At 42.5% G+C, this 15556-nt stretch overlaps 1 protein-coding gene and 1 long non-coding RNA gene across 3 annotated transcripts in view; both read right to left on the bottom strand.

The window, feature by feature from the left end:
* The window catches only part of FBXL7 (F-box and leucine rich repeat protein 7), a 433105-nt gene that overhangs the window by 135170 nt on the left and 282379 nt on the right, over positions 1-15556 (bottom strand). The window lies entirely within an intron of this gene.
* Positions 1-15556, bottom strand: part of LOC134730366 (uncharacterized) — a 197594-nt gene that overhangs the window by 15815 nt on the left and 166223 nt on the right. The window contains exon 2 of the long non-coding RNA XR_010112107.1: positions 1-15556. This exon is cut by the window's left edge and continues 15815 nt beyond it; it is cut by the window's right edge and continues 109219 nt beyond it. This is a non-coding gene — a long non-coding RNA (uncharacterized LOC134730366).

The raw sequence follows: 15556 nt of genomic DNA, 5'->3' as shown, positions 1-15556 counted from the left end.
CAAATCTAAAAGCCAATATTTCCTATGATTGAGATGACTTCAAGTTTTCAGAACATATAATTTCTTTCAGGAGCATAAACGTACATTTTTAAAAACACAGACGTCACAAATTTCTCGTCTAAATTGTAGGCTATTACTGAAATCTGTCTTAATTTGTTTTTATTAAAATCTAGTCATTTCCAACTATCCAACATGTAACCATTCAAAGAATACTGATTTTAGATCAAGGTTAAAATGCTGCATATTTTGAGCAACATACATTCCCACAAACCTATTTTCAATACCATCACCATTGTGTGGTGCCAAGCTGAACAGCCACATATGGTTGTGCCCTGCCAGACATTTGGCCAGGGGGCCCAATTGGGGAATTGAGATTCATTCTACCACTCTGTGAGCTATGTCCTATGGAACAAGAGAGCATCAGCCCAGAAGATGGGAGATCCTATTGCTAACTGGTCTCAGAAAGCAGTACCTTCTTCCTATTCTCACAAAGGTTCTGTATGTTCTAGCCCAGTTCTGAAGCCAAGCACTTTCAAACCACAGGCAGAAACAGGTGTCACATGTTTATATAGAGAGACCACATATCAAGTTCCTCTGGGAGGGTCCTACATTACAGCTGTTGACCTGGTTTAATTAGTTCTAGTGGTACTTTCATAGTTAAGCATGTTGGGACTTGATGACCTATTTTATTGGTCACCCTAGTCTTGTATGCTGTGCCCAACCTCTGTTTTCATAGCAAGGAGATTAACCAACAAGGTAAAACTGAATCACTTTCAAAGCTATACACATAGCAAGAGCCAAGATGGTCACTCAGCTATGTCACATTTTTTTGAAACTTACTTTGTCATTCAGACTATCTACAAATAATTGGTATTTTTTAAAGCCAGCAAAAATATATACTGGTTTATGAGAATTATGGTAAATGTGCGGTCCCTTCAACTACCACTTGTATGTATGTAAAAATAAAACTCAGTTACAGTAAAGCACCCATTCTGCAGTGCTTCTCTGAATCTCCCACTGAGTAGCTCTGGATCTCATCATGCACATTCTAAAATCCATTCCGTGCCTCCTAGTCTGTGCCTAATTTTAGCATTGACTTGGCCAACCTAATCAATACCTCAGGTTGTGGAAGGAATTCTGTAATCCTTATTGGCCTCACACAATGGATCCCGGTGAGCCCTGGATGGTGCCAAAGAGAGGGAAAATACTCCCTGCTGAGGTGCTGTAAGCTCTGGATGCTTCTCTCACTTGTAAAGCATATGAGAAATGGATGTCACGGCAGGGTATAAAACCTGACTGCTTTGACGTTTTTCTCTCCTGCAATTACCTGTGTCTGTACCCAGGATTTTATTTTCTTTTTGGAAGTTTGGATCAGGAACTGATGCCAATTCTAAACAGAGATAAAATTGTTGAACAAGGCTTGGCAATTTTTTTTTTTTTCTGTAACAAGATGGGTGGTAAATATTTTAGGCTTTGCAGGCCAAATGGTCTCTGTTGCAACTATTCAACTCTGCCATCATAGTGCAGAAGCAGCCATAGATGATGTATAAACAAATGGCATGGCTATGTTCCAATAACATTTTATTTATAAAAGTAGGGAAAGGACAGATTTGGCCCGAGGGCTGCAGTTTTCCAACCTCTAATGTTAGAGGACTCACCTGCCCTTTGGGCTGAGTTCAATGGGTCTTTCCTGTTGGCTATTTATTGGAAATTGTGCTCTTATCATCGTTATAATTCATAGAAAAAGATCTGGTTTATTTTTCCTTAGCTAACAAGGCATTGTTGGTTTCTATGGCAGAAAACCATTCTGAAATTTTCAAAGTTGATTCTGAGAATCCTATTACATCTCAAGATTTATTCACAATTTAACAATTTACTCTGCAGGCAATCAATTCAAGGGAGAATATATAGCACTGAAATATATAGGACAAAATAGATTATGGGTTATTAGGAAAACATTTAAGAATAAGAAATTTGACAGTTTTTGGACCACTATTATTCCCAGTTTTAAGATGTAGCTCCCTTTTCTCTTGATCTGTTATATTTATAGTGGCAATCGGATGAGTGTGCCTCTGAAATCAATGAGATGCTCAGGTATAGTGGATCTCTGAATAGGCAAACATATGTAAGGTGTGTGCTTACTTCCTTCCAAATTGAAATAAACATATTACCTTCTCCCCTACTTTGTCCCACCTCCCCATCTAAAGAACAATGTGGCATCCATACTTGCTTCCTGAAAAACCCATGGACAAAATCCATAAGCTGATTCTAATGATCAGACACATCATTAGTTGGCAGATAACTCTGTGACTGAGTCCTTAAAGAAGGCTTTTTTCTCTCCAATTAGTCATGCTATAGGACATAAATTTGCAAGTTTACCTCATTAAAAAGGTACATAGATGACAACTGCAATATCTGGCCGGTAGGCATACCCTTTTTAGAATTCCTACCTAGAAACTGCATCAGCTTCTGACAATTACATTAGGCTTCCAGAATTGACACACATTTAAAATGCCAGTGTGAACAAATGAATCCACTTTTAGTTATATTGTTCTGAACTGCAAACAATCATACATTTAGAAAAAATCTAGTCAAATGATGATATACGGAAAACATCTTGCTAGTTCTGTGAGTGTAAATACCTATTACTTCCTCTCCCAGCCCTAACCACCATCATTTCTCAGAGGTCTTCTATTCTCTCAAGTAAGAGCCATGAATTCTCTCCCCCTGAATTGCTTTTGAGGGATGTCTGGAGGAAGAGAAGGCTATAGAAAAACAAAACATACAAACAGAAACCAGACTGGACATAGGGTGTAGCCAGCAAAGAGGAGATGCAGAATCACACAGAAGGCTGCCTCTGGCTGAGCTTGTTGTCCACCTGCCTGAATCTTAACATATCTTTAAAAGTTTCATAAGCAGTTCATGCTAAGGCATCACACTAAGCAATAAAGCTAAAACAAAACAAAACAAAACAGTTGAAAAGTACTTCCCACAGGAAATGCACCCTGCTTGCTCTCTGGCCTGTATTGAAACCAAATTTCTAACTATAGAGGAAAAACCTTTTGTGTTGTTTTTTTCGCCTCTCCCCTCTTACATTATTATTAGGTTGCAAACAATAGCTTTTTTGTTGTAAGGCAGGAACAGAGGAGACTAACGTCAGCATACAATTGTGTGATCACTGGTTAGCCTTGTATCCCAAAGTTGTTAAGATAAAATGAAAGATACTGTTCACAAAGCTGCTCACCCAACTCACGCTCAAAGATAAGAGAAAGCCCCAGAATCTGTGAGCAAAAAACCTTCACTACCCCATTTATAAGGCTCTGGCAGTATTTCCCACAAGAGTTTGCCAATTTTAAAACACTTCTTCCTGTTTTATTTACTCATCTTAAGTCAAGGGAGATACTATTAATTCTAACCTTTTAAAATTTCAGTCATTTGTTGTTCTGAACTTAGGGGTACTTAGAATAGGAGCCTATAAAATGCTGATGGCCTTAAAACAAAAACATTTGGCAAACATAATTTCTTTTATTTCTTTAACATTGTTGTAATTTTCAATTCCCTTAAAAAATGTCTACCAGTAATCTCTCATCTCAGCCAGGAGATGTCACTGCAGTTGATTAAATGATTAACAATGTAAAATACTATGGAAACAGTCTGAGTGTTAAAAACTTTCTATGGAACTGGTGCAAATGTACAGAAAGGCATTCTGGAGTACAAGTAGACTGTCTTTTCCGCTTTTAGCCAACAGAGATAACATTTGTGTTACACTCCATAGAAGAGAATGCTTATCCCCTTGCTGTGGCTCCTTGCTAAGATGCAAATATGCTTAAACGAGATGGCATCATAAACCTAGTGACTGATTTATCTGGATGAGAACAGGTTTTGGCAGTCACAGGCACGAGAGAACTTTGTTTCCAAAAATGCGTTGCCACTGAAGTGAAAACAGGATGAAGTGTGTGCATAGTGTGGGCAGGATAACATGGGAGAGGCGCACATGGCTAGGGATTTAAAGTCGTTAAAGTTTCATGCTGTAGTTGTGTTGTTGCTGTGTTTTTATGTAAGACAACACACTGCAGAAACTCTAACTCTGCCACAATCAGGGCAGATATCAAATTCATCTTCTTCACTGTTCTATACCCAGTGTCTGTTAGAATCTGGCTTAAGAGGCACTCAAGTATTTGTTGAATAAATGAACAAATTATTATCATAAGAAATCAGTCTAGGCAGGTCTGAACTTAAGTTACTATACAGTGCACTAAACTACTAAAACACCTTTGCACCCAGGGCTTTTGTGTTCCTACCCACAGTGGGTTGCCTCCATAAAGATATGTTCATGTTCTAACCTCTTGAACCTAGCAACGCCACCTTATTTGGAAAACGTTTTTTGCAGATATAATTAAAATGATGATCTTGGAATACGATCATCTAGATTATCCAAATGGGCCCCAAATCCAATAATAAGTATCCTTATAAGAGACACCAGAGGACAGACATGGAGGAGAAAGTGTGTGAGGACAAGGCAATGATAGAAGCCTTGAAGTTTCCAGCCAGGAACTCCCGCAGTCCCCAGAATCTGGGAGATGCGAGGGAGTCTCCCCAGACCCTTCCAAGGGAGTACAGCCCTGCTGACACCTGATTTCAGACTTCTGGCCTCCAGAACCATGAAAGAATAAACTTCTGTTGTTTCAAGGCACCACATTTGCAGTAATTTGGTACAGCGGCCCTAGGAGAGGAAGACACTTCCTCACTTGGGGATCCAGGACTTCCAGCTACAACATGGTGGCACCGCACTGCACCAGGGGAAGGCTCCTCCATCTGCCAGCTGCAGAAGGCACTGCAGGTCCCCTCCCTTCCCTGTCCCCAGAGGCGTGCAGCTTGCACACACAGGAAGGTTGAAGGTTGGCTGGCTTGGAAGTAGACTTTCTCCTACCTAATCTTCCCCTTCCCCCATGACAGTTCCTGGTCTGACTCCCCCTCTCCTCGATTCTTCCCTTTTGTCATCCAGCTAGACTACAGGTGCCGCAGAAGATGGACTATAGGGTTGGGAACCCCACTGGTGTGAGCATCAGGGTACTGTCAGCTAAGGGACACTCGGTCTATGCTACTGTGGCAGGAGAGGGGGCCTCATCCCTCTACTGCTTCTCTGCAGGCACCAAGGACAGTCTCATGGATCCATCCAGCTGGTCCTGTAGCTGAGTTGAGGATAGGGAGGTGGTGCTGTAGAGCATGAACAAAGCAGGGTCCTTGAGTCAGTTTTCCAGACCCCTGGAGAAAGCCGGACGCCTTCTGTCTAGGTCTCATTGGAACCCTGTCAAAGTCTTTACCTTCCTGAAAGGTAACTCCAACATCACTGCTTTTAGATATTTCATCACACTGTTTAAATCCCTGGGAATGAAAATACTGCCTTCCCTCACCCCACATGAATTAATACAAAATCAACTGCTTGACGTTCAGACATTGAGCTTTCAAACGTTTTCCAGGATGCATTATGGATGTAAATGGCACAGTCTTACCTTTGAAAGGATGGGCTGGAATGAGGAGGAATACATCTTGCTGGGTTATCCACCAGCACATGACTAACTGGGTTCACAATGAATCCATGGTGAATCAAACAGAAAGGACAAGTAATGTGAAAATACCCTCGTTTCTGCTTCCTCTTAAACCCCTGGGAAGATACTCCATGGCATCATTTAATCATGAGGTCCAGAAGAGTTTGCTTTAACACACAATGCTTGACAGCTACGACGTCAGGTGCATTATAATACCATTTCCCTGTTATTTTTCCTGCCTTTAGGAATATATAAAATTGAGTGGGCTCTGGTCATTATCATAACATCACAGTGGTTTGCTATTGGTAAAGCTCCAAGATGACACAGTGATTCACTCCTTAAGGATTAAACAAAAATACTTGTTGTGCTTGCAATGTGGGTATTAAATGGATGTTTTTCACGGGACACTCTTTGGAATCAGCTTCTGCGATTGTTCCAGCAGATCCCCTTTGGAACCTTCTGTACCCTGTTTGGAGCCCAGCAGCCAGATCTCTAAGGGCTACATTAATATATACAACTAAGGCTCCTTTGCTCTCTGGCTCCTATTTGGAACTGAGTAACGGGCAGCCCAGCAGAAACAGGCTGGGAAGGAGAAGAGAGAAGTCAGGGTATTTACTATCCAGCATCTCCCAAGTCAGCCATTCCTCTGCCACACAAAGTCTTCTCCCCAGACAGTGACCGCCCTCTCCCAGTTCTGGCTAGTGCCCCAGGAGTATCTCTCCTTTTGTCCTGTCAGGCCCAGGAGCTACCCACCAGGGAACTTCCCATCTCTTTTAGGGTCCTTCTTAACTCTGTCTTCAACTTTGTAAAAGTCCCTGGTAAACTCTTCCCAATTACCCTGTTTAAATGTTCTATACATGCACATCATTTCTGGACCCTAGGTGGCACCCGAAGCATGAAATATGTAATATTTCCTTCTTGGATACACGATTACACATACACCCCATGTAGCTGCCGTACAGTGGACATGAAACAGTTTTTATTTGAGTTATCAAAACCAAGTTCTTCAGGGAGAGAAGATAATGCATTAAGACAACAGAAAATTTGAAACAAAGAACCACAGAATTAAACGTGTTAGGTTCTATCATAGGTTTATTTGAGATCCTGATTGCAGTTTAGAATACTAAGTTTACCTACCATGTATAGAATACCTACTAAGTAAGAGCTTGACACTGTGCTCAGGTTTAACATAAGTCATCTGTAATCCACAGGAGAATCTTGCAAAGCAGGTATTATACCCAATTTAGGGTGGAGGACAATAAGGCTTAGATACATGCAATAACCCGCCCCCTTTTACACAACTCACTGACCTAGCAAGGAGGCTAGAACAGGTGTACCTGGCCACACAGCCCATACTCTGTCTACCCTACCAGGCCACCCCATTCAGAAGGGCACTGGTACTCACGGACTTCCCATGACCAAAAGGACTTTAAGAAGCTTGACTACAAGCCTGTTTAATTTTATTTAATCTTATCTTCCAGACAGATGTCTTCAGAGAACCATTCTCACAGAAAGCTCATTAACATCTTGAGTCCATGACTCACATTTGGAAAATGCAGTGTTTCCCTTCCGTGTCCCCGTTTCCTGACTTTTGTCTCTTAAAGACAAGACCGATGCCCATCATTCCACCTGGGGTCAGTGAATAAATGTCAGGGAAGCTGCTCTAAACATCAGGTGCATTACAGATTCTCAACCACTACATTGTTTTTAAAAGGATGTATATATTTGTAAGGGAAAGAGGAATCTTCATAACAGGAAGTTTTCTTTAGCACCTAATATTTGGCCAATGACTAGGTTTGCAGTCCTCTGACAAAACGATTTGCTGAGAAAAATGCTGGCGTGGGTGGCTTTAATAATAAATGGTGGTCAGAATAATGGCTCACATTTACTTAGCAGGAAGAATTCGCTAGGCACTTCACTAAGCTCTTTACCTGGGTTACCTCGTTAAAGCTCATGACAACTCTACTCTCTAATTTTACAGTTGCAAAACTGAGTCACAAAGAGGTTGAACAAGGGACCAACATCAGACAAGCAAAGCGGAGGAAGCATCACTGAACTCCAGGTGGTCAGACTCCAGATTCTGTGCTCAGAGGAAAGCTTCCATCTACCTAAGAGACACCAGCATCCTTATAACTAGATAGACTCTAGTATTTTCTTTAAAAATCATGTACACAATCTCAGATTACTGCAAGGATAGATTGACTGTAACAACATAAAATTTAGTAGGGTTAAATTTTGAAATCAGGTTGTATACTTAAAAATACCTAGCTTCATGAGTTTGGGGAGAAATATAATTTAGCATCAGTGTGGAAATGATTTTGGAGGTTTTAGTGGAAGGTAAACTAAATAGGAACAAGCAGTGTTGGAAGATCTGGCCACGGGGGCCTATGCAGCATCAGGGCAAATTCAAGGTCCAGAATCTGCCCCTCACTAATTCACCCAGGCAGGTCACATGCATTTTATTGTAAGCATCGTGCTTTAGAAGGCCTTCGTTGAGAGGTGAGTCATCAGCCCAGGGAAGCAATTCATAGCCTGGTGTGATGATCTTCCTACAGCACCCCTGGTCCACTCTGCCTCCCACACTATCTGCCCCAGAGCTGGCCACAGCCATAGGAACAGAGTCAGGGAATTGGCTCCAAATTGAAGTGATGGGAAGAAGATTGGAACCAAAGGAGTGGGTTACACCGGGGTCTACAGAGAACTGGAGAGCCTTGCAGGATGGGGAAAGTGCAAGCCTACAGGAGGGTGCAAAGCTGTGATCTCAAGGTAGAGTCAGGAGTTCACAATGATGGAATCAGAGGACAAACAGCCTGAACACCAGCCCGTGTGGTCGTGGGTGACTGCCTTGAACGCTGCCCTGTGTCTGTGCTTTGCCTTTACGCTCAGCAGACATGGGGTGGAGAAGAGGATGGGGTTGCCTCAAAGGGCAGGTGGGCTGTGCAGATGGAAAAAGCCTGAGGTTAGACATGGTAATAGTCTTAAACTATCTGAAAGTCTGTTATTCGGAAGGACCTATCAAACACCCTGGCTGGAAAGACTGCAGTGAGCATGTCTTCACGTAACTGCTGGTCTGGCAGAGGGTGAGACACAAAAATGACTATATTATTAAAAACATTATTCCAAACTCTGATGGCTGCTAACAACAAAAAAAAGGTATGAGGTCTTGTAGAGCACTGGCAGAGATGTCACCTTTTTAAAGAGGTGCCATTGGCTGGGCATGGTGGCTCATTCCTGTAATCCCAGCACTTTGGGAGGCCAAGGTGGGTGGTTCACGAGGTCAGGAGATAGAGACCATCCTGGCCAACATGGTGAAATCCCGTCTCTATTAAAAATACAAAAAATTAGCTGGGCGCGGTGGCGGGCACCTGTAGTCCCAGATACTCGGGAGGCTGAGGCAGGAGAATGGCATGAACCCGGGAGGTGGAGCTTGCAGTGAGCCGAGATCGCACCACTGTACTCCAGCTGGGCGACAGAGCGAGACTCCTTCAAAAAAAAAAAAATACAAAACTTAGCTGGGTGTGGTGGTGCATGCCTGTAGTCCCAGCTACTTGGGAGGCTGAGGCAGGAGAATCATTTGAAGCCAGGAGGCGGAGTTTGCAGTGAGCCAAGATCGCACCACTGAACTCTGTTGCCAGTCTGGCGACAGAGTGAGACTCCGTCAAAGAAAAAAAAAAAGAGGTGCCCTTGAAGCCAGGAGCTGAAGAATGTTGGAGTGAGTGAGGTACAGAATGCGGAGAGTGATGTTTCCAGCAAAGGGCATAGGACCTACAGAAGCTGGAAGAAGGTTAAGGTTCAAGGAGGTGGAGGCAGGCTGAGACCAAATCTAATAAGCCCTTATAGGCCCTGACACAAACTTTGGATTTATATCTCCCAGCAAAATTTGAGATGCTTCTTTTCTCTTTCCCAATTCCCTTTTCTTCCATTGTTTTCTCTCCCATGGTTTATTTTTTAGCAATGCCACATCATTCATGGGCACTGCAGATCCACTTCTGTATTCAGCAAAAATTGAGAGGTTACAATTTTATGTCAAATTCCAGGCTAGGCTCTATGGGTTAAAACATAAACCGGCTAAGTGGTGGGTTGAATAGTACTCCCCCAAAATTCATGTCCACCCAGAGCATCAGGATGTGACCTTCTTTGGAAACGGAGTCTTTGCAGATATAATTAGTTAGCTTGAGATGAGGACATACTCCATTGCGTTGGGCCCTCCATCCAATAACAGGTGTTCTAAGAAGAGGAGGAGAGGACACAGAGACACACCGGGAAGAAGGCCATGTGCAGACAGAGACAGAGATTGGAGTAAGGGTCTGCAAGTCAAGGAATGCCATAAATTGCCAGGAGCCACCAGAAGCCAGGAAGCAGCAGAGATCTCCTCTAGAGCATTCAAAGGGAGCACAGCACTGTTGACATTTTTAGTTCAGACCTCCAGCCTCCAGAACTGTGAGAAATACATTTCTATCATGGTAAGTCACCCAGTTGCTGGTAATATGTTGTGGCAGCCCTAGGAAATTAAGACAGGATGCATTTCCTGCCCAGGTAGGCCACTAGGAATGAAGACAGTCACATAAATAGAAATGACCACATGTTAAATACTACAAACCAGGGCATGTCCAAGGCATTATAGAGTTTTCAGAACATCCCTGAAATTATTTCTTTCCTCTTTAAATTTAATTTCTTTCCTTGCAGTAATTCTTCAGGAATCCATCTCTTAAATGTAATTTTAGATGGAGGAAGATGGAAAGAGTAGGTTTCTCCATAATTTAAAGCTAACAACAGAGTACCTCTCTATTTGACCGAATTCAGGCTCTCTGTATTTCTGACCACAATCAAACTTCTTGTGATATTAGACTTTGTTTTGATCATACCTTCTCCTTTCTCAGAACTAGATTCACTCCAATAGTATCCCTGAATCCTCCTCTGTCATGGCTCTGCTGACCTCCCTGAAATCTCCTCCTGGCCCATCTCTGCACGGCTTGCCTTCATCTTCTTTAAAGCCCTGATCAAGGCATACCTCCTTAAAAGACCTTTCCAGGCAGTTCTGTTTGAAATTAATTCCCCTTCACGTCTATATTTTTAATACTTTCACTTCAGCATGTGCAGTTTGTCACATATCATATATTACAAGCTCTTCAATGCCGACTGATTTTACTTACTTTGTTAATTTTCTAGGGCTGCCATAACAAATTATATCGAGCTTGGTGCCTTAAAAACAACAGAAATGTACTCTCTCACAGTTTCCGGGGGCCGGAAGTCTGGAGTCAAGGTGGGGCGGCACTCCCTGGGAAGGCTCTAGGGAAGAATCCATCCTGGCCTCTTCCAGCTGCTGGTGGCCCCAGCTGTTCCTTGATTTGTGGCTGCATCACTCTGATCTCTGTCTCTGTCTTCACATAGATTTCTCTTCCATGTGTTTCTCCTCTGTGTGGGTCTCATAAGGACACACATCACTGGATTTAGGGCCCACTTGGATAATCCAAGATGATCTCATTTTGAGATCCTTTATTTAATTTCATCTGTAAATAATCTTTTTGCAAATCAGGTCACAGTCATGGATTCTGGTGATGAGACTATGGACATGACTTTGGAAGGAAGAGGCATCGTTCACTCATTACACCCATCTTTGCATCCACCCGTACCTGTAAGTCCATTACGTATTATACATACTAAGTAATTAATTTTTTTATTAAATTTAATCAAATAATACCTTTGAGCACAGGTTTAAAAGTATCTACAAACTATTCTAATTCACTTTTTACTAACTATATCAAACTCATGTTAAACCACAATCGCTCCCTGGTGTACTATTACATTTCTGCCAATTGACTTTATTCTACATTGAATGAGCCTCCCAGAAAAGAACAGGCAGTTGGGACTGCAAGTATATCAAGGACTGACAGGGTTTCGAATACTCTCAGGGCATTTCTGCCAGGAAACAGGCAATGAAAGAAATAGAAAACATCAAAAAATATAATGAACAATGATACTCTAAAATTTCTTAAGTGAAATCCAGGCAGTGGTAGACCTAGGTTGAATTCCAGTTCTACCTACTGGTTTCCCAATCATGGCAAGTTCTATAATATTTCACTTTTATTTTGTTCTGTGGAGGAATGAAAGAAGGGAGGGAGGGAGGGAAGGAGGAAACACCCCCCTCACCAATGCTCTCTAATGCCATCTAATTTTAATTTCAAAACAGTACAATGATTACTGAGAATTCACCCACTGGTAGAAACGCCTATCCTGGAGTGTGGAACTTGTGATGACCCAATATATTTAGTAGCACTTGCACTAGCAGAAGAAATGATTTAGAAAATTAGGTCACCAGCAGAAGCCATTTTTGTGTGTTGCTTTTTTCTGCTCAAGGACTCACTTTATGATGACAGTCTAGCCCAATTAGATAAATGGAGCCATTCCAATTTGAATACTGTTCATAAAGTATTTTCTGTTTATTATGAAAATTAAGAAGTGCCATTGCTTTACAGATGCCACTCAGAGCCACATGCTGCTGCAGTCAAAGCCGGGGATTTCACTGTGTTGCAAAGTTATAGCAGACAACAGGCACAATGCGTGCCAGATGCAACTGAACTGCGAGGGGGCTTAAAAGGATTTGATGGAAAATGTCCTAACTGCTTTGTCCAAGAATTATCACTGGGACAGTAGGCTCTTTGATACGTTCATGCAACCAGCTGCTAGTTCATCTCCGTTTCTAATGGGGTAATCCACATCGCTTTTCATCTTATTTACATCACACATGTGACTTTTAATATTAAGAGAATTCAAGCATCCATGTATGGGCTAATCTTTTTCCTTTAATTGGGGATGGAGGAGGGAGGTGATTGGCTTACATGCTTGAAAGCACAGAAAGGTCGAAGGCACTATTCTCCTACTATTGCTCTCTTCCTCCGTGTATAAAACACTTCAAAGTATCTTGTCTGAGTTTATAACCACCAACTGGGTGCAAAGGTGACCCAGTTGTTGCTGAAAGCCTGTCCTATATTGTGAGATGTCCACAGTGGGGTGTATGTGTCTGTGTGTAGGTGTGCACACGTGAATGTGTATCATGGTCACATTAACCAAGTGCCCCTGAAACCTCTACAAGAGAAAATAGGTCTTCTGAAGACCTGCTGCAGGAGATCACTCCCAGCTTCACTCGCTTCCTGTGTTGCCTCGACAGCCGTTTGGTCAGAGCGATGCAGAGCACGCAACGTATGTATACATGTGGCAATGGGAAGTTATGAAGGCCAAGCAGTGATTCTTTTTAACCTTGTAATCATAAGCTGTTTTTCTGAAATTCTGATAACTGCACAGAGTCTCGTGCTAGTTAGACAGAAGTTTGGCACATCATGCCCTAGGCTGCAGTATAGACCTGATTCATGAAAATAGCTACACCCAACCCTCAGATGAATGGAGACACAAAAGAAAAGGAATACCTTTAAAAATGATGGCAGTGACATATGAACACATACACACACATATAGAATCTTGTGCTAGTGAAATAGAAGCTAATTTTGTGTTTGTGTGTGTGTGTGTTAGGTTGTTATTGCACTGCTATAAATATCTGAGACTGGGTCATTTATAAAGAAGAGGTTTAATTGGCTCATGGTTCTGCAGGCTGTACAAGCATGGTGCCAGCATCTGCTCAGCTTCTAGGAGGCCTCAGGGAGCTTTTACACACGGCAGAAGGTGAAGCAGGATCTGGCATGTTACATGGTGAGAGCAGGAGCAGGGGGGTGGGGAGGTGCCACACACTTTTAAGCAATGGGATCTCTTGGGAACTCAACCCCTGTCTCATGAAGTGACAGCATCAAGCCATGAGGGATCCGCCCCCCGACCCACCTCCCACTAGGCCTCATCTCTAACACTGGGGATTACATTTCAACGTGAGATTTGGGCAGGACAGATATCCAAACCATATCAATATTCTTACATATTCTCTAAATTATTAATTTCAACATAATACATCTGTCAAAAATGGAAGTCCAGCAAATGTGCTTCTTTATAAATCCAATCTCAGTAAACATCTCCATGTAATATGGGCCCAAATCCTTCACTTAAAAATGCTACAAACCTAACAGCATATATTTAATGTCATAATAACAAAAATTCAAACCTGAAGAGGACGTACAGGGCTAATTTTTTTTTGTCTAATGGGGAATCTGATACTCACAGAGTTGCCTGACTTGCCCCAGGTGACCAACAAGAGTTGTGATAGCCCTTCCTCTCATGTTCACGAAGCACTACACTACTATACTCTTTAAGATAATCTTGACCAAAGCAATGGTAATAACTACTGTGAGAGACAGAGAATGTGGCCACCCAGAACTACTGCAATGTAGGCTGCCAGGGAAACAGTCACTGCCACATCACCAAGCTCACTCATTGGGGCCACCATGCTAGACCTGAGTGCTCACCTGCTGATAGGAAACTCTCAGAAGTCATTCATCATGCCCCACATCCATGTTTACCTGGCCCATTGCCAAAAGTGCAAGTTTCCTGTGAGATCTGTGAGAGCCCTCATTCCCATTCCCATACATCTACATCCTGATCCAAAACTCCATTCTTTTCCTCTCTAAGCCTTCCCATTATGCTTTCTGGTGCTCTCAATCAATAATATCAATAATCCAGCACCCATCCTTACTTCCCTATTTCTCTGAATGCTCCCTTCACCTCTATGCCTTAACTGAGACCTGTCCTCTGAGCACACTCATTCCTCTACAGCCCTCTCCAGGAGCAATGTATTTTCTTGGGTATCCCCTGAACCTCAGGGCTTGGGGTTTGATAGGTACCCTCCTTGGTTTTCTTGCTACTCCTTCTGACCTCCTATTCTCCTTGTTTTTGCAGTGTCTTACTCCTTTGAGGCTCTGATGCACCATTTATATCACCCTCTCTCCTCCTCATTGCTGTCATGTTGGTTATCTCATTCATGGGTGGCTTACAATGATCATTCTCTAACATGTCAATATCCAGTGTCCTGACCTTGACGTCACCTTCGACAGCCCTTTCTTCCACTCTGCCTTAGGCATCTCGTCTCAGTGTCACACCCAGGACCTTCTCATTTCCAGGAACTGCACCATGCAGGTCCCTGCCTCACCTCCTAGCTGCCCAGTGCACTTGCCGGAAATTATGACAGTGCCATGGTTCCCATTCTTCATTGCTGCTGACATTCTCAGGTCTTCACCCTGCCACTTTCTCACTATTTCTCCACCACCCGTGTTCAGTTCCTCTTTTTCCAACCTACCTTCCACGTCCACCATCACAGTCGTTCTCATGCAAAAATCTTCAACTTCCTTGCTTCTCTCTTCTGCTGTGGGTTCACCTGTCAAACCCCCAAATTTCATAGCTCCAACTTCCTACCCGCTCTCTGCTTGCACATTGGCCAGTTGGTGTTGCTGGAGAAAATCACACAGCTGTTTGGTGTCACTTTATATTTATTATTGCAACTGTTAAATAAAGTCTCAAATGGCCTGGCCATTCTACTAAATAAATTTAGGAAAATTCATTTCCTAGATTTACTTTTCCACTATTTGTGCCCTTTCTCCTCAAACATCTCCCACCCTTTGGCCACCCCCACAATCCCAACCTCGGCTATTAAAATGGAGAAAATATTCCTCAACTTTTCACAAGAAAATGCCTTCACTTGGGCTATGGATTTCATCCCTCCTTACTGTCTCAAAAAGGTTGCTCCTTAGATCTTTCTCTGTCACTCCTGCGTTATCAATAGCTCCACTTACACTCTTCCTTCCTGTCACCAAGAAACACCATCTTTAAGCTCCTCACTTAAGAAAACAACAAACATATGAAAAAAGGCTCATCATCACTGGTCATTAGAGAAGTGCAAATCAAAACCACAATGAGATACCATCTCACACCAGTTAGAATGGCGATTGTTAAAAAGTCAGGAAACAAGAGATGCTGGAGAGGATGTGGAGAAATAGGAACAATTTTACACTGTTGGTGGGAGTGTAAATTAATTCAACCATTGTGGAAGACACTGTGGCAATTCCTCAAGGATC

The sequence above is a fragment of the Pan paniscus genome, chromosome 4 (assembly GCF_029289425.2).
Source record: "Pan paniscus chromosome 4, NHGRI_mPanPan1-v2.0_pri, whole genome shotgun sequence".
NCBI lineage: Eukaryota > Metazoa > Chordata > Mammalia > Primates > Hominidae > Pan > Pan paniscus.
Note: the sequence above shows the minus strand (reverse complement) of the source record. Positions and strands in the feature narration are given on the sequence as shown.